This window comes from Chiloscyllium punctatum, chromosome 8 (genome assembly GCF_047496795.1).
Source record: "Chiloscyllium punctatum isolate Juve2018m chromosome 8, sChiPun1.3, whole genome shotgun sequence".
In the NCBI taxonomy this organism is placed as follows: domain Eukaryota; kingdom Metazoa; phylum Chordata; class Chondrichthyes; order Orectolobiformes; family Hemiscylliidae; genus Chiloscyllium; species Chiloscyllium punctatum.
In genome coordinates, this window is record NC_092746.1 from 75079936 (window position 1) to 75107876 (window position 27941).

At 40.9% G+C, this 27941-nt stretch overlaps 1 protein-coding gene across 3 annotated transcripts in view; it reads left to right on the forward strand.

The window, feature by feature from the left end:
* Window positions 1–27941, forward strand: part of znf804b (zinc finger protein 804B) — a 594959-nt gene that overhangs the window by 354148 nt on the left and 212870 nt on the right. The window lies entirely within an intron of this gene.

Below are 27941 nucleotides of genomic sequence, written 5' to 3' on the forward strand. Positions count from 1 at the left end.
TTTGGAGGAATATGGGCCGGGTGCTGGCAGGTGGGACTAGATTGGGATGGGATGTCTAGTCGGTATGGATGAGTTGGACCGAAAGGTCTATTTCCATGCTGTACATCTCTATGGCTCTATGACCTATTTTTTTTCCCACTTTCTATGACCTATTTTTGTCTCTTTTTAAGTGAAGGAATTGCAATCATTATTTTGCAATCTAATAGAACACTTTCTTCAAATAGAACATTAAAATATCAATTATCTCTCTGCTAATTTCTGTTGAGATTCCGGGATTAAGTCATCAGGATCTGAAAAGTTGACAGCCCATAACTCCAAGAATTTGCTCGTATTGTTTCTCTGGCAGTTATGGTTTTCTTGAATTCTTCCCACTCCATCATTTCCTGATCTTCAGCAATCTCTGGGATATTATTTGTATCCTGTGTACTGACGACCAAAACAATATACCTGTTCAATTCATCTGCTTTCTTCTTATTTCCTATTAGTAATTCATAAGAACATCAAAAGAAGCCATTTTGCTCATGACTCAGGTGATAATGCAAAGGCTATGACCATTGAGGCGCTTTGTTTAAATTTAGCTCCTAGCTGCTCATGTGTTCTCAGCAGCCCCTTTTTACAAGTAATTTCTGTGTCATTGGTGACAACTACTGACGGAATCAGTACTCCTTCATGTTGAACAACACTTGGAGGAAGCACTGAGAGTGGCCAAGAGTGCAAAATATACTCTGGGTGAGGGACTTCAATGTCCACCAGGAGTGGCTCGGCAGCAGCACTACTAGTCGAGTTGGTCAGGTCCTAAAGGACATAGCTGCCAAACTGGTTCTGTGACAGGTAGTGAGAGAACCAACAAGAGGGAAAAACATACTTCACCAATCTGTTAGTGCAAGTGCATCTATCAATTACAGTATCAGTAAGATGACCACTGCGCCGTCCTTGTGGAGATGGAATCCTGCCTTCACTTTGAGAATATTCTGCATTGTGTTGTTCGGTTATATCTCCATGCTAAATGGGACAGACTTTGAACACATCTAGCAACTCAAGGTTGGGCATCGTGGGTCATCAACAGCAGTAGCATTGTACTCCAGTACAATCTGTAACCTCATGGCGCAGCATATTCCCCGCTCAATCTTTATCATCAAGCCATTGGATCAATCTTGTTTCAAGGGAGAGGTCAGGAGGGCGTGGCAGGAGCAGTACCAGGTATACTTACACATGAGGAGTCAACCTGGTGAAGCTACCAAACAGAACTACTTGAGTGCCAAGCTGCATAGGCAGCAAGTGATGGATAGAACTAAATGATCCTGCAACCAATGGATCAGGTCATAAGCTCTGTAGTCCTGCCACATCCAGTTGTGAATGGTGATGGACAATTCAGCAACTCATTGGAGAAGGAGGCACAACAAATATCCCGATTCTCAATGATGGAAGAGCCCATACATCAGTGCAAAAGATAAGGCTGAAGCATTGGCAGCAATCTTCAGCCCGAAGTGTCAAGTGGATGATCTATCTCGGCCTCCTATAGTGGATCACAGCATCACCCATACCAGTCTTCAGCCAATTCGATTGACATTGTGATGACGCTGCCACTTTAAAAAGGTTACTTTGTCCTTTTTTTTTGAAAAGACATCATAAAGGCAGAGGTACCAAAGAGTCGAGGGTGTAACAGATAAACATTAGAAGGGGAGTGGCCAGTCCTCCCAGTTCAGGTTTTTTCTATTTATTTTTAGCAGTAGTAGTCACAAGATGTTGGAGTCCAGGAGATTCACAAGCTTCAGTAAAGGTTTCCTCTGACAGTCTCTGGATGCTGCTCCTTCCTGCCTGTAAGAATCTGTGTTTTAATTTAGCTTTTTGGCAAGGTGTGTGTTTATAGGATGTTACTGTTTTAGAATAGTTAATTGGGCATGGTTACTGTCGGTTAAGATTTTCAGTTGTCATTCTAAATTCTGCTTTCTTTCATGTTTCAACTGTAGTTTTAGATTAGATTTCCTGCAGTGTGGAAACAGGCCCTTCGGCCCACTAAGTCCACACCGACCCTCCAAACAGTAACCCAACCAGACCCATTCCTCTGACTAATGCACCTAGCACTACGGGCAATTTAGCATGGTTAATTGACCTAACCTACACATCTTTGGACTGTGGGAGGAAACTGGAGCACACCCATGGAGACACTGGGAGAATGTGCAAACTCCATACAGACTAGAATCGAACCTGGGACCCTGGTGCTGTGAGGCAGCAGTGCTAACCACTGAGCCACCCCTTAAAATAAATTGTTAAAATGCAGTGTTTAAATAAATTTTTGTTTTGCTTAAAGTGGAGTGGTTTGACCAGTTGCAAGATATCTGGAATATCCACAAGATATCTGCCTTTAAAATAAGAAAAGGTTAGGGTCTAGGTGACCTTCTCAAAATATTTTGAGGAGATCTGGCCTGGCCCATAGCAATATCAAGAAATGATTGAAGGTACTGTATATTGCAAAGGTATTGGCCCAGATAATATTCCAGGTTGGCAATGGCCTTATGGTATTAATCATTGGACAGGTAATCTGGGAGCCTGAGTAATGTTCTGGGAATCTGGGTTTGAATCCTGCCATGGCAGCTGGTGGAATTTGATGCAAATAAAAATCTGGAATTAGGAGTCTCATGATGACCATGAATCCTTTGTCGATTGTTGGGAAAACCCATCTGGTTCATTAATGTCCTTGAGGGAAGGAAACTACCATCTTCAATTTAGTCTCCAGACTCTGAGCAATATGGTTCACTCTTAGCCCTCTGAGATGTTCAATAAATGCTGGCCTAGCAAGTGACTCCCTCATTTTGTGAATGAATAATGAAAATAAAAGTATTGAAGACTTATGCTCCATAATTTGCTGCTCTGCTAGCAAAGCTCTTCCAGTACAGCTGCAACACTGACATCTACCTGACAATGTGAAAAATTGCCCTGTTATGGCATGTACGCATAAACCAGAACAAATCCAATCTCACCATTACTGCCTCATCAGTCTACTCTCAGTTATCAGAAAAATGGTGGCAAGTGTCATCAGAAGTGCTGTCAAGTAGCTCCTACTCAGCAATAAGCTGCTTAATGACAGCAGTTTGAGTTTCACTAGGACCAGTCAGCTCCTGACTTCTTTACAGCCGTGGTTTAAACATGGATAAAAGCACTGAATTCCAGAGGTGACAAGAGAGTGATAACTCTTGACATCAAGGTCACAGTTGACCAAGTGTGGCATCAAGGAGCCCTAGCAAACCTGGAATCAGTGTGGATTGGGCAAACTCTGCAGTGGTTGGAATTATATCTGGCTTATAGGAAGATGGTTGTGGTTGTTGGAGGTCAGTCATCTCCGCTCCAGGGCATCTCTGCCAGAGTTCCTCAGGGTAGTGTCCTAGGCCCAACCATCTTCAGGTACTTCATCAATACCATAGGAGTTACGGATGTTGTTTAACATTCATCATCATCGTTGAACATGCGCATTCTGAGCTTAGGAAGGAGGGAGGGTCATTGATGAAGTACCTGAAGATAGTTAGGCCTAGAACACTACCCTGAGAAACTCCTACAGAGATGTTCTGAATCTAGAATGACTGACCTTCAACAACTGCAGCCATCTTCCTTTGTGACAGGTATGATTCTAACCACTGGAGATGTTTACTCCTTATTCATATTGACTCAAGTTTCTTGATGCCACACTCAGTCAAATGCGGCCCTGTGCCAAGTGCGGTCACTCTCCCCCTCACCTCTGGAATTCAGCTTATTTACTCATCTTTGATCTAAGGCTGTAATCTTGTCGAGCTGAGTGGTCTTGGTGGAGTTGAAACTGAACATTAGTGAGCATATTATTACTAAGTAAGTGCTTTGTCAGTACATTTCTGCTGTTCCTGATGTCTCACAGCACTTTATGAATGTCCAGTCTTGAATTGCTAAGCCTGTTCTAAGTCTATCCCATTTATCAAACTGGTCATGCCACCCAACACCTGTACTTTCCTTTACTAAGAGACATCTATGTTCTTTTCTCTGTACTGGAACTAAGTCGCAAGTCTCAGAGGCTGATTTATTTGGTGGCCTTTCTTAAGCTGTTGGATTATTTCATTCAGCTGGATCATCCAAAAGCAATGTTTGTACCTAGTCAGAATGCTGAAAAGGCAGTACCATGCATATACATTTGACATATACAAACACTGCTTTTTAATGTTTCGGAGTAACTGTTTTTATACAAGTTGATGGCCCATTACCTTGGTAAATAAAATCAATATTTAAAAAATGGTGTAATAAAACCTTTTTCACCGGCATGTACGTGTCATTAGAATGAATTATTTATATAAGATTGTGCCTGTTAAAACTCCATTTCATTTGCCTGTAATGAATAATTGTCTGAGGCTGTATGGCTGTTAATTCTTGGCATCTTCATTGACAGGTCATGGGTATTTTACAATTTAACTTTGATTTCAAATACCTTGAAGACATACTACAGAAAGTGATCAATTCCATTTCTTCACTTAAAAATGAAGTCATCTCAGTAAAGTGTGAAATTAAATTTGGTGACTTGCATTGGGCTGATTTCAAGTGCTTATAATTTAATTTCAAGTTTACATAGAACACATTAGTTTGTAGCCCTTGTCAAATTTTGTGATCATTTATTGCTGTTGTCATCTGTTATGCAGGCTAATTGTTTTACAGCTATGGATCAAAAAATGCTATCAGTGACCAAAATGGCAAAACTTTATACACAAAGTTATTGCTGTGAAATGAACTTTGATTTGCTTATTTTGTAACTGAGGAGCCAGTTTGCTCAGTTGGCTAAGGGAATAGTGTGTGGTTCCATGTATCACCAACAATGTGGAATAGTTCCAGCTGACAGAGACTTGATATAAGCTGAAGTTTGACAATCCTTGAATAATTGAGGGTCACTGAACCACATCTCAGGATTTTTGTAATTTTGAAAAATCTAATCGGGGCTCTTGTTGAATTATTTAGTTGCAAGCTTTCTGGGAGCTTGAGCTGCACATGACATGATAAATTCAGCAACATTCTATTCAGTTTTTACAGTAACTTCAAACTGCAAAGTATTGTACAATTTGAAAGATTTAAGAGCAAGAAAGGTTAATTAAAACACTTAAATTGCCATGACAAAAATCACAACGTTGATACTTTCCAGTGATAATGCCTGTGTCATCACATTGCTAATGCATTTAGTTTAACCTCTTTTGAACTTGAATGTTAATATATACATATTAGTGCATTAATAATATGATCTATTAAGTGAGGAATGCACCAGTACCTGGCAAAGAGATGTTGGTTGTGAAAGGCCATTAAAACATTTTGTTTTATGCTGCATTCTATCCATCTTACATATCAGAAGCTTCTTTTGGTCATCTTGAATAATATTTGCTTTATATTCCTTCTCCTTTCCCAGTAATTCATAAAACCTCTGTGAACTGGCGCTGAGATGAGCACTCTTATTTTGAAGAGTATAATTTCCTGATGCTGAAGAAAATGACAATCCACTTTATCAAATCTCTCAACTTTCAACGTTTCAATATCTGAGAGGCCAGGCAAGCTATCTGCTTCTTGAAGAGCATGCCATCCAATATTTCTTCAGCTCAATTGAAAATAATAAGGTTTGTACTCAGCAACTCCATCTGATTGTAACTTAATGGGCAGTTAAAATGGAATGAATGACTTATCCACTGTCCCCGAACCTGCCAACTGCACTTTAAATTGCAGGAACAAAGGAGACATGCCTCAAGCTGGTAGGGTCTTTGTATTTCGGCCTCAATTACATAACTGATCATGATCTGAACATTTAAATAATCTAAAGACATACCTGTATGAAAAAAACTGATGCCTCCCAATTGCTGGGTTAAATCTTTAGGGAAAAGGGTCCAAGACCAGAAGAGGTCCAGCAGATAAGTAACATAGAATGAAAGGAATGGGAATAATCTATTAGAACATATCAGAAGCTTAGATGGTTCCTATCTTGGACTCCTTTTATTAGACGATACCCCAGTCTCAAGACCATGTGGTCACTCTCTGCTGGTGGCCTCTTGCCACTCAAATTGCCACTCACATTTTCTAGTCACATAGTTTATCTGATTTAAATAACGGCCACTTTCTTATTTTCCATTGTTAGTTCTCCCATTTCACTTTCCATAGGACCAATATTTGCTTTATCAACCCAATCTTCCTTCATTTTTTAAGGAACTTGGTTTTTATATTTCTGGTTAGCTTCCTCTCATACCCATATATTATTTTCCTCTTTATCAAATTTTGGTCACTCTTTGCTTTTTAAAAAAATATCTTTTCGCCAACCACCGGTCTTTGTACAGTCGTATAAAAGCAAACTACTGTGAATGCTGGAAATCTGAACCAGACACAAAAATACTGGAAAATCTCAACAGATCTGGCAGCATCTGTGGACAGAGAAAAAGAGTAATATCTTGAGTACAGAATGACTGTTCTTCTTAAAAGAGTTATACTGGACTCAAAACATTAACTCTGTTTCTCTTTGCGAAGTTACATGTATTTTTTTCTTACAGTTTAAAACTATATTTAGTATTTCCAGTTAACCATAGATTGTTGATTCACCTCTTGTAATTTTTCTTACTCATCTGAATATGTCTATTCTGTAATTTCTGAAATGTCCCTTCAATGTCTACCACCACATCTCTCTTGATTTATCCTGAAACCTAATTTTCCAAATATAGTTGCTTTTTTTTTTAAAAGTGAAAGAATGTCTTAGACCTATCCCTCTCTCCCTCAAGCTAAATGTGACATTCAACCATATTATATTTGCAGCTACCTTTGGGCATCTTTCTGTAATGTCTTTAAATAATCTTACCTTATTGCAAAATACCAGGTCCAATATAAAAGAAAAAACTGCAGATGCTGAGGATCTGAAACAAAGCTTAGTCTGAATCAAAAGGTTGAGAATGACCATCTCTCTGGTTCCAGAGCATGCTGTTCTAATCTCCTAAACAAAAAACGTTCTATTTACCCTTCATTTAGACTATATTTTGCCAATCTGACTTTTTCTGTCTATATATAGAATACAATATCCCATGACTAATGTTGTGTCTTTCTGACAATTAACCATTATGCCTTCTTTTATGTTCCACTCTACCATGAGGTTAATTTAGTGGTCTGTACAAAACTCACAAATGACTTGTTGCCTTTATCGTTTGACATCTCTACCTGAACTTTCCCCACAACTTGGTTTTCTGACTTTGTTCATCCCTTTATTTTGGAGCAGTCCCATCATTAACTCATGAACTAAATAAGAAAAATCAGTAAAACTGGTAAATATGACAGTCTACGTAGATAAGTTAAATAAGTTGGCAAAGATTTGGCGAATGGTATATAGTGTGGAAAGATCTGAAATTGGCCATTTTGGCAAGAAGACGCATGCTATCTAAATGGTAAGAGGTTGCAGAGCTCTGAGATGCAGATCTGGATGTCCTACTGTATAGAACATAGAACAATACAGCACAGTACAGGCCCTTCGGCCCTTGATGTTGCGCCGACCTGTGAACTATTCTTAGCTCGTCCCACTACACTATCCCAAGATCATCCATGTGCTTATCTAAGGATTGTTTAAATCTCCCTAATGTGGCTGAGTTGACTACATTAGCAGGTAGTGCATTCCACACCCTTACCACTGTCTGCATAAAGAACCTGCCTCTGACATCTGTCTTAAATCTATCACCCCTCAATTTGTAGTTATGCCCCCCTCGTACAAGCAGATGTCATCAGCCTAGGAAAATGACTTTCATTGACTACCCTATCTAATCCTCTGATCATCTTGTATGTCTCTATCAAATCCCCTCTTGGCCTTCTTCTTGCCAATGAGAACAGGTTCAACTCTCTCAGCCTTTCCTCATAAGACCTTCTCTTCAGACCAGGCAACATCCTGGTAAATCTCTTCTGCACCTTTTCCAATGCTTCCACATCCTTCCCGAAATATGGCGACCAGAACTGGACACAATATTCCAAGTGTGGCCGCACCAGCATTTTGTGTAGTTGCAGCATGATATTGCAGCTCCGGAACTCAATCTCTCTACCAATGAAAACTAACACACCGTATGCCTTCTTAACAGCATTCTTAACCTGGGTGGCAACTTTCAGGGATCTATGTACATGGATTCCAAGACCTCTCTACACATCCACACTACCAAGGATCTTTCCATTGACCCAGTACTCTGCCTTCCTGTTATTCTTCCCAAAGTGCATCACCTCACATTTAGGTGCATTGAACTCTATTTGCCACCTCTCAGCCCAATTCTGCAGTTTGTCCAAGTCCCCCTGCAACCTGTAACATTCTTCCAACTGTCCACTACTCCACCGACTTTAGTGTCATCTGCAAATTTACTAATCCATCCACCTATACCTGTGTCGAAGTCATTTATGACCATAAGACCATAAGACATAGGAGTGGAAGTAAGGCCATTCGGCCCATCGAGTCCACTCCGCCATTCAATCATGGCTGATGGGTATTTCAACTCCACTTACCCGCATTCTCCCCAGAGCCCTTAATTCCTTGTGACATCAAGAATTTATCAATCTCTGCCTTGAAGACATTTAGCGTCCCGGCCTCCACTGCACTCTGCGACAATGAATTCCACAGGCCCACCACTCTCTGGCTGAAGAAATGTCTCCTCATTTCTGTTCTGAATTTACCCCCTCTAATTCTAAGGCTGTGTCCACGGGTCCTAGTCTCCTCGCCTAACGGAAACAATTTCCTAGCATCCACCCTTTCCAAGCCATGTATTATCTTGTAAATTGATATTAGATCACCCTTTAATCTTCTAAACTCCAATGAATACAATCCCAGGATCCTCAGCTGTTCCTCGTATGTAAGACCTACCATTCTAGGGATCATCCGTGTGAATCTCAGCTGGACACGCTCCAGTGCCAGTATGTCCTTCCTGAGGACACAGTACTCCAAATGGGGCCTAACTAGAGCTTTATAAAGTCTCAGTAGCACAACAGTGCTTTTATATTCCAACCCTCTTGAGATAAGTGACAACATTGCATTTAATCACGGACTCAACCTGCATGTTTACCTTTAGAGAATCCTCGAATAGCACTCCCAGATCCCTTTGTACTTTGGCTTTATGAATTTTCTCACCGTTTAGAAAGTAGTCCATGCTTGTATTCTTTTTTCTAAAGTGCAAGACCTTGCATTTGCTCACATTGAATTCCATCAGCCATTTCCTGGACCACTCTCCCAAACTGTCTAGATCCTTCTGCAGCCTCCCCACTTCCTCAGTACTACCTGCCAGTCCACCTAACTTCGTATCATCGGCAAACTTCACGAGAATGCCCCCAGTCCCTTCATCCAGATCATTAATATATAACGTGAACAGCTGCGGCCCCAACACCAAACCCTGCGGGACACTGCTTGTCACTGGTTGCCATTCCGAAAAAGAACTTCTATCCCAACTCTCTGCCTTCTGTCAGACAGCCAATCCTCAATCCATACCAGTAGCTCACCTCGAACACCATGGGCCCTCACCTTGCTCAGCAGCCTCCCGTGTGGCACCTTATCAAAGGCCTTTTGGAAGTCTAGATAGACCACATCCACTGGGTTTCCCTGGTCTAACCTCCTTGTCACCTCTTCAAAGAATTCCAACAGGTTTGTCAGGCACAACCTCTCCTTACTAAATCCATGTTGACTTGTTCTAATCCGACCCTGCTCTTCCAAGAATTTAGAAACCTCATCCTTAATGATGGATTCTAGAATTTTACCAACAACCGAGGGTAGGCTAATTGGCCTATTTTTTTCCATCTTTTGTCTTGATCCTTTCTTGAACAAGGGGGTTAGAACAGCGATTTTCCAATCATCCGGGACTTTCCATGACTCCAGTGACTTTTGAAAGATATCAACCAACGCCTCCACTATTTCCTCAGCCACCTCCCTCAGAACTCTAGGATGTAGTCCATCAGGGCCAGGAGATTTATCAATTTGAAGACCTTTTAGCTTTTCTATTACTTTCTCTTTTGTAATGGCAACCATACTCAACTCCGCCCCCCGACTCCCTTTAATTGTTGGGATATTACTCATGTCTTCCACTGTGAAGACTGACGCAAAGTACTTAAGTTCTCCAGCTATTTCCTTATCTCCCATCACTAGGCTTCCAGCATCAGTTTGAAGTAGCCCAATGTCTACTTTTGCCTGTCGTTTGTTTCTTATGTTTTGAAAGAAACTTTTACTATCATTTCTAATATTACTGGCTAGCCTACCTTCATATTTGATCCTCTCCTTCCTTAGTTCTCTCTTTGTTATCCTCTGTTTGTTTTTGTAGCCTTCACAATCTTCTGATTTCCCACTGCTCTTGGCCACTTTATAGGATCTCTCTTTATCTTTAATACATTTCCTGACTTCCTTTGTCAGCCATGGCTGTCTAATCCCTCCCCGGATAATCTTTCTTTTCTTGGGGATGAACCTCTGTACAGTGTCCTCAATAATACCCACAAACTCCTGCCATTTTTGCTCTACTGTCTTCCCCGCTAGGCTCTGCTTCCATTCTATTTTCGTCAGTTCCTCTCTCATGCCCTATAAAAATGACAAACAGCGGTGGTCCCAAAACAGATCTTTGTGGCACACCACTAATAACCTGACTCCAGGCTGAATATTTTCCATCAACCACCCACTCACTGCCTTCTTTCAAGAAAGACAGTTTCTAATCCAAACTGCTAAATCACCCTCAATTCCGTGCCTCTGCATTTTCTCCAACAACCTACCATGTGGAACCTTATCAAAGGCTTTACTGAAGTTCATGTATACCACGTCAACTCATCTACATGTTTGGTCACCTTCTCAAAAAACTCAATGAGGTTTGTGAGACATGGCCTGCCCTTGACACAACCATGTTGACTATCTGAAATCAAATTGTTGCTTGCTGGATGATTATAAATGGGAAAAGGCTAGCATGTTGATACAACAAGCAATTAGGAAGTCTAGTAGAACAGTATTATTTACCAAAAGGGAATGGAATTCAGAAGTTGAGAAGTTATGCCTCAGTAATGCCCTAATGAGATCCCGTTGCCAGTACTGTATAGAATATTGGTAACCTTGTCTAAGGTAGGATGCAAATGCATTGGTAGTAGCTCAGAGAAAGGTTATCAGACTAATGCTTGGAATGATTGGGTGGTCTTACAAGAAAAGGTTGAACAGGCTAGGCTTGTATCTACTGGAGTTTAGAATAAGAGATGACTTGATTGAATCTTGTAAAATCCTGAGGAGCCTTGACCGGGTTATCATGGAGAGAATGTTTCCCCTCATAGAAGAATCTAGATCTAGGTGTCACTGTTCAAAATCAGGTGCTCCGTTAGAACCGTGATCAAGCAATGTTTTTTCTCTCTTAACTCTCTTCCTGAAAGCTGCCGAAAGCAGGGTGTTTGAATATATTTAGGGCAGAGTTCAATAAATTCTTGTTAAGCAAGATGGGGGATTTCAAATAAGTTTTTTTATTTAGTGTCTTAGAACATATTATTCTGGAGGTGCTGCTCAGATCCAAATTGGTGGTTCTGACCTGCCCCATTGTCACAGTGTTTATTAGACTAATCCAGATAAGTTTCTGAACAATGGAAATCCCAGCATGTCGATTAATGGAGAACTTAGCGATCATAATGCAGTGAAATACCAAAGCCACATCCCTCTTTTTAGAGATGACTATTGCCTGGCATTTATGTAGCATTTACCGTTTTCAGTCCAATTCTAAACACTGTCAAAGTCTTTCTTTTATGGATAGCCTCTGCTGCCAATAATTGAGTGGTGCAGAGTATTAAGCAATCATCAGTGAATATCCCCTTTTCTGACCTTCTGGTGAGAGAAGTGAACAAAGTTTAATAACGGACAATTACCTGAAAAACTTCTGGACCCTAGCAGGCTTCTGGTAACATCAACATTTAGCGAATGATAACAAAGTGGCTACGTAATCCAGAGGGATTAGACTGATCATCTATGGAAATGAGTTCAAAGACCACTATAGTGACTGTCCATATTCAATTCAGTTAAATAATTAAATAGAGTCAAAGAGATGTACAACATGGAAACAGATACTTTGGTTCAACTCAGCAATGCCAACCAGATATTCTAAACTAATCTCATCCAATTTGCCAGCACTTGGCCCATATCCCTCTAAACCCTTCCTATTCATATACCTTTTAAATGCTGTACATATACCAGCCTCCACCATTTCTTCTGGCACCTCATTCCATATGCGCACCGCCCTCTGCATGAAAAAGTTGCCCCTTAGGTCCCTTTTATATCTTTCTCCTCTCACCCTCAACCTATGCCCTCCAGTTCTAGACTCCCTCACCCCAGGGAAAAGACCTTGTCAGTTTACCCTATCCATGCCTCTCATTATTTTATAAACCTGTATAAGGTCACCCTCAGCCTTTAATTAATTAAATAAATAATGTATTTAAAGAAAATCACCCAGAGCAAACGTGTGCCAAATAACAGCATGTTTTAAAATAATTTTCTGTATTAATGAGCAAGTAATCTATATTGACACCTGATGTGTTTAATCTTTACTGTCTGTAGATCTAGCCTTTCATAACAACATTATCTAGGTGAACACAAATAGAAACTGGATAGAGGAATCACAACCTCCAAACTCAGGCAACAAGGGTCACCTGTATAGTCTAAGGGAATACAGTAATGCCAAAGGTTAAAGTTCATATTACATTGGTTCCGACCAGTCTACCAATATTACACACAGTCTGTGGATAAAGATGAGGAGTTGTCCTCTAGCTTTTAGAGAGAACAGAAATAACTGTACAAACTCTCTAAGGTCTTACTAATTGTGCATGACTAAATGTGGTTTTATTTATTGCTATCGTGCAATAAACTTTACCATTAACTAAAGACAGTGCCTCTTACATAGGTACTGCGCAGTCATAGAATCAGAGTCATACAGCGTGGATTAATTAACCTTTGGTCCAACTTATCCATGTCAACCAATTTTCCCAAACTAAACTAGTCCCACCTGCCTGCATTTAGCCCATGTCCCTCTAAACCTTTCTTATTCACATACCTGTGTCTTCCACTTCCTCTGGCAGTTCAATCCTCATATGAGCCACCTTCTGTGTGAAAACATTGCTCCTCAGGCCCCTTTTAGATCTTTCTCCTCTCACCTTAAAAGTATGCCCCCTAGTTTTGAACTCCCCTACCCTAGGGAAAGGATCTTTGCTATTCACCTTACTATACCCCTCATTATGTGAAAAGCCTCTATATCCTATACTCCAGTGAAAAAAAGTCTCAGTTTATCCTGTCTCACCTTTATAACTCAAACTCTATGTTGTACTCCTAGTCATTAGGAAGACCCCAAGACAAAGCAAAAACAGACAAAGGAGGTTATTTGGCAGAGAATTAACTCAAACAACTCTTACCCAGTATCTCATACCAACAGAGTTGACAAATACCATAAAGAAGAGTAGTTATATTGGAAAATATCATCACTCCAACAACACTGGGGGAGTAGACCATCCTACTCACTGCATGATGCAGAATTTATAGTCACAATCAAAATCACTTTAAACAGTTGGAGCTTTCAATGTAAGTAAAAACCATGGCCCTTGAATTCCACAAGATGCATTTCCTGATGGTTTTGCAGGCATCACATCCACTATATGTTTTGGCACTGGAAAGGGAGGATACCTAATTTTAAATGGAGAGATGGCCACAAACAAACCATGCACATGTATGCTGGAAGTTGCAGTCCTTGTTTGTCCCCCAGTAGCTATGGTCTTCAGGAACCCTGGTTGCTTCCTGAGCCTATAACCCATGATTTCCACCCATTTCAAGCTACTGTGCAAGAATTTGAAAAGTATTGTGGCTTCCAAAGATATGTTAGGTTTGAACAGACCTAGCCCATCAGAGACTTTTCCCCAGATCTATCCCCCAACAACGCTTACCTTGCAAAAGTCACACAGAGGTTTCTCCAGTACACAGCACACTGGAAACTTGTGGGAAAAACAAAGGTTGGATTTCAGCATTTTCCAGGGAGTTCCATTTGTTTCTCTCACTTTTCCAGTTCTTGAAGAAAATGTAGTGGTTGACCTAAAAGTTAAGTTGTCTGCTGCAAAGTAACATAAAAAGGTTAACAAAAATAGAAATTACTGGAAAAGCTCAGCGGGTCCAGCAGCATCTGTGGACAGAAATCAAAGTTAATGTTTCAGGTTGATTGACCTCCGAACTGATGGTACCTGGGAACTTGTCGGTTTACAGGCAGAAGATAGGGCAGGGAAAGGGGGTAAGGAGTATAGGTGGAGATACAGCCCAAAGAGAGAGATAAGCAGTTAGACAGACAAAGGAGTGGATAACAATTTGGCTAACATAAAAAGGTTTTTCCTCAGCAGACAACAAACTGAATGCTATCAGTGACTAATAGGAAATAAGCACTGGTGATCATAATTGATTTTTCGTCCTTTTGTTTCCTTGTTTCATACAAGAACTTTTCTATCTGCCTAACAGGCTTGTCTTCTCAAATGAAGATTTATTTCTAGAACTTTTCATTCATTGGATCTTCATATGAGGTAGCTATTACTTGTAATCTAAAGTTGTCAGCATGGAAAATTGTATTTTTAATCATGCACATCACTTTGGTAATAAGGGCAAATATATCAGAGACTCTTGCAATTATTTATGCATCGATGTGGATCTTAAACAGGGCAGCTGAATTTCTTCCATTTAGTTATTCATTTTTGAGGGTGTTACTCACCAATGGAGATAAGTCGGGGTCTGAAGCATCTTTGCCCCAACGGATTTTTCTTTAACCATGACTGGGGTGGACATCTCCCCCTGTCTTTGCATCCTCCTGTCACCAGGAGTGGAGATGTATTACCTGCATTTACACCTTCATCTTCCTATGGATGGATAGATATCTCCTGCCTGGTACCCGCTTCTCAGTGTCAATGGTGAGGCCATGATGCTGTGCCATGTTTCCTTTTTTAACTACCTTGTAGCTGCAAGAGACTGGGAATATTTCAGGGAATGGAGTTTGTAGACTCTATTAATGACTACACTTTACTGTACAATTGTGGTTACCACACTATAGGAAGGATGTGAATGCATTGGAGAGACTGTAGAAGTGATTCACAAGAAATGATTAAAGGTAATGTGCAAAAGAAGCAAGCGTGATTGAGAAAAAAGCTATTCCTCTCAGTAAGTAGTTAGGGTGTGGAATGCACTGCCTGTAGGTCTGGTGGAGACATGTTCAGTTGAGGCACTTGAGAGGGCATTGGGTGATTATATAAGTAGAAACAATGTTTAAAGGCATTGGGTAAGAACAGAAGATTGGCATTGGGTAATGGTGCTTATTTGAAGACCTATGCAGGCACAATGGGCCAAATGGACTCCTTCTGTGCCCTGAGAAATTCTATGTTTCTGTGATTTGATGGATAGAAAAGGAAGTATTTCAACATTTTTAGCTAAAATTTAATTTGGTTTTGTATGCTTTAATTTTCTTGAGCTTTTTACAAATAGTTTTGAGAATTCAACATGCATAGACTATTTTGAGTTGATTAAAGTTATAAACAGCAGTTTTTAATTTGAATCTTAGCCTCGGAAATCAGATTGCTCCTCTGATTTGAGAGGAATAGAGAAGGATCCAGAAAGCCCATTCCACTTGGGCATAAAAGATGGATCCTCTTTTGTCAGATTACAGGTAATAATTTATCAACAGCAGAGACTATAAATTTTTGATTTTGTCACTACATTGTTACAATCAGTAGGATTAAGAAAAGTTGCCATACATTCCAGCAATAAGTCCACGAATGTAGAATGTTATTCCCAAAGTCACTAAATTAAATGCTCAATTTCTTTCCAGTTGCACAGGTTCTGTTCAGAATGTAAAATTCTTGCTTTCATCTGTGTTCGTTTATTACTAGGAAGAATATACAAAACTATATGGATTGTTTTGGAGCCTATCCACCATTCTGCTGGAGCTAAGTCATCATGCTGAGTTTTTTAGTCAGGTGACAAATTTGGACCAATATTAACCTACTCTAGTGGGATTGGATCTGCAGTCCATTTTAAACCCAAGTCATTTTTACTTTCCATTGACTTATTAACTGGCATTAAAAACTTTTGTAACTATCATCTTCCTGTGAAAATATAGGAAGATTTGTTTGTGTACTTTCTCGACAGACTTCAGATTTGGCCAGTTAACACTGTTGAATCATTTTGACTGCAGTTTTGGCTGTGTGTAAATAATTTATACTTGTCTTCTATTCAGTAGAATTACATTTCCTGTATTCATTTTCTTTAACATTGAGAGTATATACTCATTTGGGAACCAAGCATCTGCACTTGAAAAACACATTTCAAAGGAAAAATAAATGTCACTCATCTTCAGGGATCAAATTATTGAAAAAGCAGTTGTCTAGCAATGCAAAATTACAATGCCACACATCTGCCATGGTTAGTGTCATAGAGTCATAGAGATGTGCAGCATGTAAACAGACCCTTCGGTCCAACTCGTCCATGCCGACCAGATATTCCAACCCAATCTAGTCCCATCTGCCTGCACATGGCCCATATCCTTCTAAACCTTTTCCTATTCAGATACCCATCCAGATGCCTTTTAAATGTTGCAATTGTACCAGCCTCCACCACTTCCTCTGGCAGCTCATTCCATACACGCACCATCCTCTGCATGAAAATGTTGCCCCTTAGATCCTTTTTATATCTTTCCCCTCTCACCCTAAACCTATGCCCCCTAGTTCTGGTCTCCGCCATCCCAGGGAAAAGACTCTGTCTATTTATCCTATCCATGCCCCTCATTATTTTATATACCTCTATGAGGTCAGTCCTCCGCCTCCGTCATTCCAGGGAAAACAATCCCAGTCTGTTCAGCCTCTCCCTATAGCTCAAATCCTCCAACCCTGGCAACATCCTTGTAAATCTTTTCTGAATCCTTTCAAGTTTCACAACATCCTTCTGATAGGAGGGAGACCAGAATTGCACGCAATATTCCAAAAGTAGCCTGACCAATGTCCTGTACAGCCACAACATGACCTCCCAACTCCTGTACTCAATACTCTGACCAATAAAGGAGAGCGTACCAAACGCTTTCTTCACTATCCTATCTACCTGCGACTCCACTTTCAAGGAGCTATGAACCTGCATTCCAAGGTCTCTTTGTTCAACAACAAACCCTAGGACCTTACCATGAAGTGTATAAGTCCTGCTCTGACTTGCTTTTCCAAAATGCAGCGCTTCACATTTATCTGAATGAGATTAAATTCCCTACAGTGTGGAAACAGGCCATTTGGCCCAACAAGTCCACACCGACCCTCCGAAGAGTAACCCACCCAGACCCATTCCTTTACTTAACACACCTAACATACCTAACACTAGAGGCAATTTAGCACCTTCCACCCTACCAACCTTCGCATAAACCAAATCATCCGCCACCTCCAAACGGACCCCACCAGCAGGGATATACCCCTTTTCCGCCTTCCGCAAAGACCGTTCCCTCCATGACTACCTGGTCAGGTCCATGCACCACCCCCCCACCCCCCCCACCTCCCCACAACCCATCCTCCCATCCTGGCACCTTCCCCTGCCACCGCAGGAATTGCAAAACCTGCGCCCACACCTCCTCCCTCACCTCCATCCAAGGCCCTAAAGGAGCCTTCCACATCCATCAAAGTTTTACCTGCACATCCACCAATATCATTTACTGTATCCATTGCTCCCGATGCGGTCTCCTTTACATTGAGGAGACTGGGCGCCTCCTAGCAGAGCGCTTTAGGGAACATCTCTGGTACACCTGCAACAATCAACCACACCGCCAGGTGGCCCAACATTTCAACTCCCCCTCCCACTCTGCTGAGGACATGGAGGTCCTGGGCCTCCTTCACCGCCGCTCCCTCACCACCAGACGCCTGGAGGAAGAAGGCCTCATCTTCCACCTCGGAAAACTTCAACCCCAGGGCCTCAATGTGGACTTCAACAGTTTCCTCATTTCCCCTTCCCCCACCTCACCCCAGTTCCAGACTTGCAGCTAAGCACTGTCCCCATGACTTGTCCTAGCTGCCTACCTTCTTTTCCGCCTATCTTCTTTTCCACCTATCCACTCCACCCTCCCCTCCCCCCCGACTTATCACCTTCATCCCCTTCCCCACTCACCTATTGTACTCTATGCTACTTCCTCCCACCCCCACCCCCACCCCCACCCCCACCCTCCTCTCACTTATCTCTTCACCCTTCAGGCTCTCTGCCTGTATTCCTGATGAAGGGCTTTTGCCCGAAACATCAATTTTACTGCTCCTTGGATGCTGCCTGAACTGCTGTGCTTTTCCAGCACCACCCTAATCTAGACTCTGGTTTCCAGCATCTGCAGTCATTGTTTTTACCCGCAACTTAGCATGGCCAATTACCTGACCTGCGCATCTTTTGGATTGTGGGAGGAAACTGGAGCACCTGGAGGAAATCTACACAGAAATGGGGAGAATGTGCAAACTCCACACAGAGAGTCGCCCAAGGCTGGAATTGAACCTGGGTCCTGGTGCTGTGAGGCTGGAATGCTAACGACGAGCCACCGTGCCAGCAATTCCATCCAAACTAAACTCCTCAGCCCATTGGCCCATCTGATCAAGATCCCCTCGTAACCTGAGGTAACCTTCTTCGCAGTCAGAGGAAACTCACTTTTCATGGTTGCTGTTCAAAAAGAATTTTTGATAGGTGATGACTTCAGTCGCGGTGAACACAATAACTTGATAAAGCCCTGGTTAGGCTACAGTTGAACTTTTGCATCTAGATATGGTCACCACATTTTAGGAAGGAGGTGAGATTCCTTGCAAGGATGCAGAGGAAATTTACCAGAAGAGTTTAGAGATTATGAACTCTAGCAACAAAGTTAGGTTGGAGATATTGAGGTTAATCTACTCGGATCAAAGGAGATTGAGAGGAGATTATGTACAGATATACAAGATTAATACAGTTCTAGATAAGGCAAAATAATAAAGACTGTTCCCATTAGCTGATGATGTAAGGACTCGGGGTAGAGGTTTCAGGTTTTAGGAAAGAAATAGAAAGGTGCTCACCCACACTTGCATTATCACCAACGTCTGTATGAAACCTGTGGCTGAAGGATCATCAATGCAGTAGAGCCAAAGAATGGTAGTTATCACTGCACTGACATGTGTGCAGCAGCTTAGATTTTAGATTCATCGATGCTTACAGCATCACACAGAAGAAGATCTTTCAACTCATTGTGTCTGTGCTGCTCATCAAAGATCTTTTTTAGTTAATTCATTCATAGGACATAGGTGTGTGTGTGTGTATGCATGTATGTGTGTGTGTACGTGTCTGTGTGTGCATGCATGTGTGTATGTCAAACATATTATTTGAAATTTGTAACTCAGCCAAATGTCACCTATCAATGATACTGCAAAACCAGGTTATTTTCTTTCAAATTACATTTATTTGTAGCTCATGTATTCAACACTGGTGAAATAAGAGACAGTGAGTCTGTATTGCATTTCTCAGATTAGCTTCAAACACCAAAGAATAGTGAAATAATCAGGAAATATTATCATCTTGTTGTTAGTCCTACTTGGTATAAAATTACACCATGGAATAGTTTTTTTGAATATTTAATACTTATTCACTACAACATGGTAGTAGTCTTGTGGATAAAGAGTTTAACCTTTAATGAAGTATGTGTCAGAACTGCTCATTGAGTAGTGCTGTCACCTCTGAGATTTTTAGCTGAAGTCCCACTTCAGGACAAAAATGAAAACTCATGCTCCACTGCAGCATTGAGTGAGGGCTGCATTGTCAGAGAGGTTTGTTTAATGGCGAAGATATTTCACTATGTGTGCTTTCTGCCTGCTCAATTAGATATAACCACAACACTTTTTGGAAATAAAGCAGAGGAGTAATCTCTAGCGCCCTGTCCAATATCCAAAAAATACAGATTACCTAGTCATTATCACATTATTGTTTGTGGGAGCTTGCTGTGTGTGTGTATTTCTTACTGTATTAGCTGAACAATTCAAAAATGTTAAGCATAATAAAAACACAAGTCTTTCTTTTTGTCAAGTTATGACATTAAGATTGAACCATCTGACTGAAAGATAGTCCAAATGTTAATACTAGCCAGCGTGATATTTTTCATGTGCCAGGTCTTCAGTTGCATTCTGATGGGGTGTCTGAGCAAATGGGGTTCTGTCCCACAGGTAAAGATTGAAAATTGAAATGTCACCATCTCAGAAATGTCTGAGTAGTTGATTTAAAAGTAACATAGATATGGATGATAAGTGGATTGTCCATGACTTGAGGATGGTGTGGCTGGAGGAGTGTTCATGGTGCAAAAGAAATCACTTTAGAATCACTTTGTTAAGATACAGAAATTATAAGAACATACTAAGAAGATAAAGGACACCACGTTGCAGATTTATCACAATCATGTGGTAAATGTGATTCGAATTGATGTTCATTCCCTATGTGAACAAGTAATGTAGACTCTTTGATTCTGTAACTTACACTTTTATCCATGTGTTTCCTGATAGTTTCCTTCACAATTAGTTGGTTGGAATGAGCTTAAACTCAGCCACTCAGTAAACTGATACCTTCAAATTTTTATTTAATTCCTTTCTATTTCTTAGAATCGAAACAACCCATTTGAATACTAATACAAGAGCTGTATTACAATAGGGCCCTTCAGGCATAATCCCACCATGGGCTTGGAACCCTTACCTGTTAGCATTTTGGTCCTTCCACAGCTTTGGGGAAAAGCCTTGCTGCTGCCCATGTAAAGCTGTGATTAACCTGGAAAGGGACCAAACCCATGGCCTTACATATCTTGGCATGATGGGGAAAAGGTTCTGAATAGCTACAAATCATGGTTACACTTGGAGGCATGCGCTCCACTCTGATTTTTAGCAACTCTAGGTTTCAACACATTTAAAATAAAACTCTATTAAGTGGTAAGCTTAAAGCACAGTAGGATCCTTCATCAGTTTTTGCTCATCAAATCAGTGTGTGTCACTGATGACAAATGTCTTGGAGTACATAATTTAGAGTTGTGCGTAGCAAGTATAGCATTTGAGGTCAGGGTGGAAAAATTTATATGATAATACACTTCTGTTATCAAGATTGCCAGTGAAAGCACTGCAGTCATTCTGCTTACTTGTCTCTGCTGCATTAAGTTTTTTTTTTCTCTTTATGTAATCTGATGAGTTTGAAAATTGACTTAGTCTATATAGGTCTTTGAAGAGCTGTAATAGCTGTGACAATTATAGAATTTCTCATCATTTTGAATGGCAGGCGCTGACAGAAAAGCAATATTTCAGTCTTGTCCAACCTGGTGGGCTTTACCTGATGACACGGACTGGTGGAATAGCAAGTTGAATCTTACTGAAAAATTGGCTGCTTGTAATATCAGCGATGAGGAAGAAAGTGCTTGAGACAGCTTGGCAGCTGACTTTAAATTGGAATTAAAATTCACATTGAAACATTTTGAGTTGTCTGAGACTATACTCAGTGCCTGCAGGGTTTGCCTTTTAATTTTTGAAGTTATACAAACCAATACTTTTTCAGGAAAGCAAAGCTGATTGACCTGAAACATAGATACTCCTTAGTCTATACTATTATAATTTTGTGTCCTGAACTTAATATCACTTTATTTTGGCCGTGTTTCAAGATCCAGACTCATTCTCTACTATCATGCATTGATTGTTTATTTTAGAGCATCAGAAGGTGAATGAAAGCTTCAGTAACCACAGTGTTTCATATCTATCTTTCTCTTTGTAGATCAGTAGAGGTGTCACACTAAAGAAAGTAGACCCTTAAAGTGTGCAGATTACATGAGTGAAAATGCAAGGCAAAGATTGCTCAGAATTCAGGAGGGAATGGTGTAAGTTAGTCAATGTAAATATTAAATCTGAAACTATGTGTTTGTACTTTGTGAATTGAGTAGGAAGGACAGTTTCAGGGGAATTTTAACATGTAGGAATTTGTGGGTTCAAGCTCAAAACATTGACAGTAATCTGGATGCTGGCTTTAGTTGCTGCCTTCGAGATTTCATGCAGTGCCTTTGCTGTTGTGTGCTAACCCGTTGGGAGAGGCAGCTTGGCAATTAATATATGTTCTTCACTAAATTAAAGCAGTATTGACCTATATTTTTGTATTTAACGTTGAGTCCATAAGATTCCTGAGATTCTTGTTACTTGTCAGTGAAGGCAAGGTGTGAACACAACAGCAGTAAAGGGGGTAAATTAATTTCAGGGAAATATGATAAGATATTTTCTGACCAACCTGTTCAGCGATATTATTTTACACCTCTGGAGCAGGTGGGATTTGCTTGGGGCCTACTGGCTCAGAGGTAAGGAAACTACCACGCACCACAAGAACCTGTAATAACATGGCACAATATAGTCAGTGCTCAGTTGTTTTTCTAGTTGCCAGTGGCAAAAGTGTTTGTTGTAATTCTGAGAGGACGTTTTACACTTCAGAGATTTTATCTGTCAGATCTCTTTGCTATCTTAGTTGGGACCTGGGTAAGGTAGATCAATAGGACAGTAACAGCAGGTTTCAGGTCACCAACTTGTGCCTTCACAAGAGAGAGGGCAGGAACAGAGAGGTTCAGCCTAGAGGAAGACCTTCCACAGCGCATCTACAGGAAGAGAATCAGCTTCTTTGACATGTTGAAAGGGCAATGTTTCAGCAGGTTCAGGTTGTGTCAGATAGCTGGAGTCTGTCAGAGGATTGCTGCTGCTCATACTCTCTACCATCCTCAGCCAGTTTACCTTTTGGAGCTTTCCAGGGCTCTGCGGGAGATACGTGTGAATTCTTGCAGTTGGCGTAAAATGGCATATTCAACAAGGTGCTAATTACACCAGCTTTGCCTGGAATTACGTCTGTTAAAATAAGTAGGCACTTGAGTTGTGGCCCTGGCCAATTTCCCTCAGATTCAGACTGACATTGACTCTACAAGTGCAGCAGTGTCCCCCAGGAATAGTGTCAACTGTTGTACTTACTCCATCAAAATGCAGCATTTTGCACAGAATATACATGTGAGTATAGGGTTACTGGGCAGTTGCCATAGTCCATTCTCAGAGAAGATGCAATTCAGGTATTTGACACACCTAGTGGGATGTTCTTTTGAAATTTTGTAGCAGTGGTAGTGATACTGCTTGTAGGCCGAAAACTAAGTGTTTGATTCTGTTACCAGGACTTGTTAGCCATGGAAGTGCAATTTTTTGATTACCAGCCTACAATTTTCCAATGGCAGGAAGTAAGGGCAGATTGGTTTCCTGGTTATCCCATCCTGCAGAGGATAATGCCAAACCATTGCAACGTTTTGTCTTTAAACATAGACCTATCCAATAGAAGTTAATTGGCCTCGCCCTCGGAAATTAGGCAGGAGAAAATATCCAAGCGCCCTTCTGTGTTATCAGAAAAATAAAAATAAAATTGCTTTCAAGACAAAATATTGAAATTCACACCAGTTTCTTGTCTCTTTGAACAAAAAAAGATTTTTTTTAAAAAATCTACCTATTGGTATGAGGATCTGAATCTATTTCAGATCTACTTGTACTCTTTCTCTTGTAATCTACTTCTGATTTTCAGGATCCATTGCAATATGCAGGGACTTGCTAACTTGCCTTGCTGTACAATTTGACAGATTATTGTTGAGGAATCTCAAAGTAAACTCATGACAGGCATTGAAGAGCTAAACAAAATGGCATTTCGAGCTCTGAATAAAGAGTACACATGAGTGTCTGAAGAAATGATAAACCAGCTCCTTAGCCTCATACCATTTTCCAATCTTCTACTTCTTGGTTTTTCCCATATTTCATAGGGTCACTACAATTGATCATCTTGATGTCAATCACCATATTTTGGCAGAGTTTCTCTAGCCGGATGCTCCTCTTGTTGTTAACTTTTCTTGTCTAATGTTGGACACGAGAGCATGGCTTATGACCTGCGACAGGCTTCTTGGAAGGCAGTTTGAAAAGCTTGGCCAAGTTATGACTCTCACTTCCTTGGATCCCTGACCGAGAGACAATGACACAATCTATTGCACCACAAAATCCCTTTTTGTAGGCCTGTCTGCAGTAAAACTGCCAAATAAAATTCTTTCCCCTCATTTCTGCCCCATCTGTTGAAAATAGTGTAACTTTTTCCCTCTCTCCACCCAGAATGCAATCCCCAGATACACATGGGGCTTTGGGGAGTGTGTTTATTGACAATAGCCCTGGCCAATCAGAAAGTGATTCTCTAAAATTCGGAGGTGGTGGGTGGGACCTCCTGACTCCTAATCTCTCAGTAGGATTGTGCTGACATATTGCTGCCTCACTCTCGATCTTCCATGTTGCTGTCTTTGCCATCTTCCACCTGTTCTCTGGTAATTCTGTCTCCTGCTCAGCACGATACTCAACAGCTCCCTGTCAGTGTGCTAATGACCATCTTCTCCCATCTTCTCAATCCTCCTTAACCTCTTAGTCCCTGTTGGTTGCTCAATCCATCTAGTTCCAGCTCTCACAAGCTCGGCTGCAAGATAGGTGCACAAAGGTAAGACTGGGTCCATTTCATCCTTTCTAGGATGGCAAGCAGTGTCTGCAAGCTCTTGTTCAAAGCTTACATGTACCAGGGTCATTCTGTCTTTTAATGTTCCTGATTAAGGGCTTTTGCCTGAAATGTTGATGTTTTTCCTGCTGCTCGGATGCTGCCTGACCTGATGTGCTTCTCCAGCACCACTCTAATCTTGACATTAAGGTGTTGAGTCTATCCATGTAAATAGAGTTCATTGCAATGCTCTGCGACATTGAAATGCTTTCTGGTTTTGGAAGGCTTGTCAATGCATTTCACATTCTCTGCTGCTGCTCAATGATTATTCTCGTTGTTGATGGTTCCTGAAGAATACCATCTGTATCTAGTTAAGCAGAGCTGGGAGAAGCCTGTGCCTCTTCGCTGCTGTCCCAATGCTACCATCTGCCCTTGCTAACTTGTGAAATGTAAGTCATCAGTGAAAACCTGACTAAGTGGTCTCACAGAAGTGTGAGCATGTGAATTGCAGCACGAGCTACATGAATCATGTGACCATAGACATTCAGCTCAAATGAGCTCCTCTGAGGAGTCATTGTTCACAATCTTCACCATCATCTGTTGCTTATGTAAAGTCCTCCCAGGAGATGAAAGACATGAATGGGTATGAGTAAGATAAAAATAATTACAAACTCTAATGATCTTCCTTCTCTTTCTGTCTAAATCAAGTCAGTATGACTGAGCGTCATGTGGCTGACTGATATTTAATTGTGTAATCAGATAGCTGGGAGGCCCCATTCCTGATCTTAAGTGGTGAGTGGTGAGATGACATACTCTCCTGTTTACCACCTCAGCAATCCCTTTTGACAATCAGTGTGCCTGCCTTCTACTGCAGAGTTTTGTTTCTATGACTAGGAAGTGGGACATGTGCCTTTGGCTTCCCACACCCACAGCAATACATCCAAGAGGTATCATTAAAATGGGTAAACTTTTGCAAGTCTCATTTCTTAATGTCCTGTCTCCTTTTCCTGAATTCTCAGCACCACCAAACTATGGGTAGAATCTCAAAACACTGGAGTTGAGATTATGTTACGCAGTTCCTCATCAGGCCTGCTGCAGCTAATTGAACAGGAAATCTCAGAATGGATTGCTAACAAGGTGGCTGTGTTAAAAAGTCACTGATAGATGTACTGATTGGTTCCACAAGAAATCACACCCTGCCAATCCCAGCAGATTTCATAGCTCCGATCAGGACCTTTGTTTTTGGATGAAAGCTCACCAGTAACAAAAAGATGGAATTAACTTTTTATGGACACTGACCCTGCCTGTGTTTTAGGCCTTGGGCAAGGAACATGTCTCAGGGCCCTCTTGTGGTGCAGTGGTAGACCAGGAGGCCGAGTTTGAGCGCAATCTGAGCATCTCTGAACAGATTGATTAGTAACATAGTTTAAATGAAATAAAAGCAAATATCCAATGGTGTCACCTAGGAATTATATCTTACTTTGATGAGATTCCGTTGCCACAATTATGGTAACAAAAAGGCATAAATTTAAAATAATTGTAATCAGAATTATTAGGAAGGTCAGAAAATTAAATGAGCATGATGATGAGAATAAAGAATTCTGTGCTTAGAATGTGCCCCTGAGTTTGTGGATGGATCTAGATAAAAGGACAATGTTCAGCATAACAGACCAAGATTACTCCATTGCATGAGTGTTTTTGTGGTTGATCAAGGAACAAGAAAAGGGACAGCGAACTGACTGTGGTCTCCTCCCTCACCAACCCCAGGACTCCTTTTTCTGCCTGGGTCATAGATCTGAAGATCTGTAGGTCTGAATTTTCATCTCGGAGGCAGGAATTGGGAGTTGGAACTAACTTCTTCATTGCAACCACCCTTCCATCATCAGGAGTATTTCCCTGCAACCATAGGCTAAAACGATGTGGGAAAATGCTAGTCTCTAAAAATGGGATGATACTAATTGTGACCAGGTGGAAAGATCTGCCCCATGTTCCAATGGATATTGATTGAGTTCTCTTCATGGAACTGGCAGTCAAGGCTGAGCTGTATTATTATGTCCCTTTAGTGCTTTATAACTTCAACAGCATATCAACGGAGGTATTATTGAAATAGGATTACAGCCCTGGCAAGTCTTATTGATCAATTTAAGCACCTTTTAATACACTCCCCGAACTAAATTTCAACCCTATCATGTTCACTGCCTCAGGCTTCTCACCCTCTGTACCCATTATCTATTATAACTGTTGAAAGCCATTGAATACCCACAAAACTGCCTGGCTAAACAAATTGAGTCTTCAAACCAGCTTTGTAAATAGAGTCAAACATTTACAAAATTAGAACACATTGGATTGGAGCCAAGAGCCCCCAAAATTACCCAAGTCAACAAACTGACTTCAGAATTGCTATCTCAAGAGCGAGAGTCATAGAGTTTAACAGCAGAAAAGAGGTCATTTGGCCTTTTGTATCCTCGCTGGTCATCAATCATCTATTCACTATAATTGCATTTCTAAAACTTAGCCCAAGCCTTATATGCAATAACATTTGAAGTGTTTGTCCAAATATTTCATAAATGTTGTGAGGGTTCCTGTCCTCCCACCCTTTCAAGCAGAATTCCAGATACCCACACCTTCTTGGTGAAAACATTTTCCTCAAATTCCCTTTAAATCGCTTGCCCCTTAACTTAAATCAAAGTCCCCTTTTATTGACCCCTCTACTGAGGGGAAATATCCTTCCTATCTACCTTCTGTATGCCTCTCATAATTTTTCACACCTTGATTAGTTCCCTCTCAACTTTTTCTGCTCTTCAGAAAACAACCCCAGCCTTTCTAAAAACTGAAAGAACTGCAGATGCTGTAAGGGTCTGAGGAAAAGTCACTCGACTGGAAACATTCATTCTGATTTCTGTCTGTAGATGCTACCAAACCTGCTAAGCTTTTCCAACAATTTTGCTTTTTGTCCCAGCCTATCTAATCTCTCTTCATAGTCGAAATGCTTCAGCACAGGCAACATCCTGGTGATCTCTTCTGCACACTTTTGAGTGCAATCACATCCTTTCTATAATGTTCTGGCCAGAGCTGTGCACACCACTCCAGATGTACATCAAACATTATATTCAACTCCATTATAATCTCCTTGCTCTTGTAATCAATGCCTTCAGTAATAAAAGCAAGAACACTGTATGCCTTCTTAACCGTCTTATCTACCTGTCCTGCTGCCTTCAAGGATCTATTGCTATGCACTCCAAAGTACCTCTGATTCTCTATTTCCTAGGGGTTCCACAGTTCAATGTGTATTCTTTGCTTTGTTAATCCTCTCAAAACGCATCACTTCACATTTTTCGGCATTAAATTCCATTTGCCGCTCTTCTGCCCATCTTTATTAGAATCATAGAATCACATTCTTAGACTGTGGGAGGAAATCAGA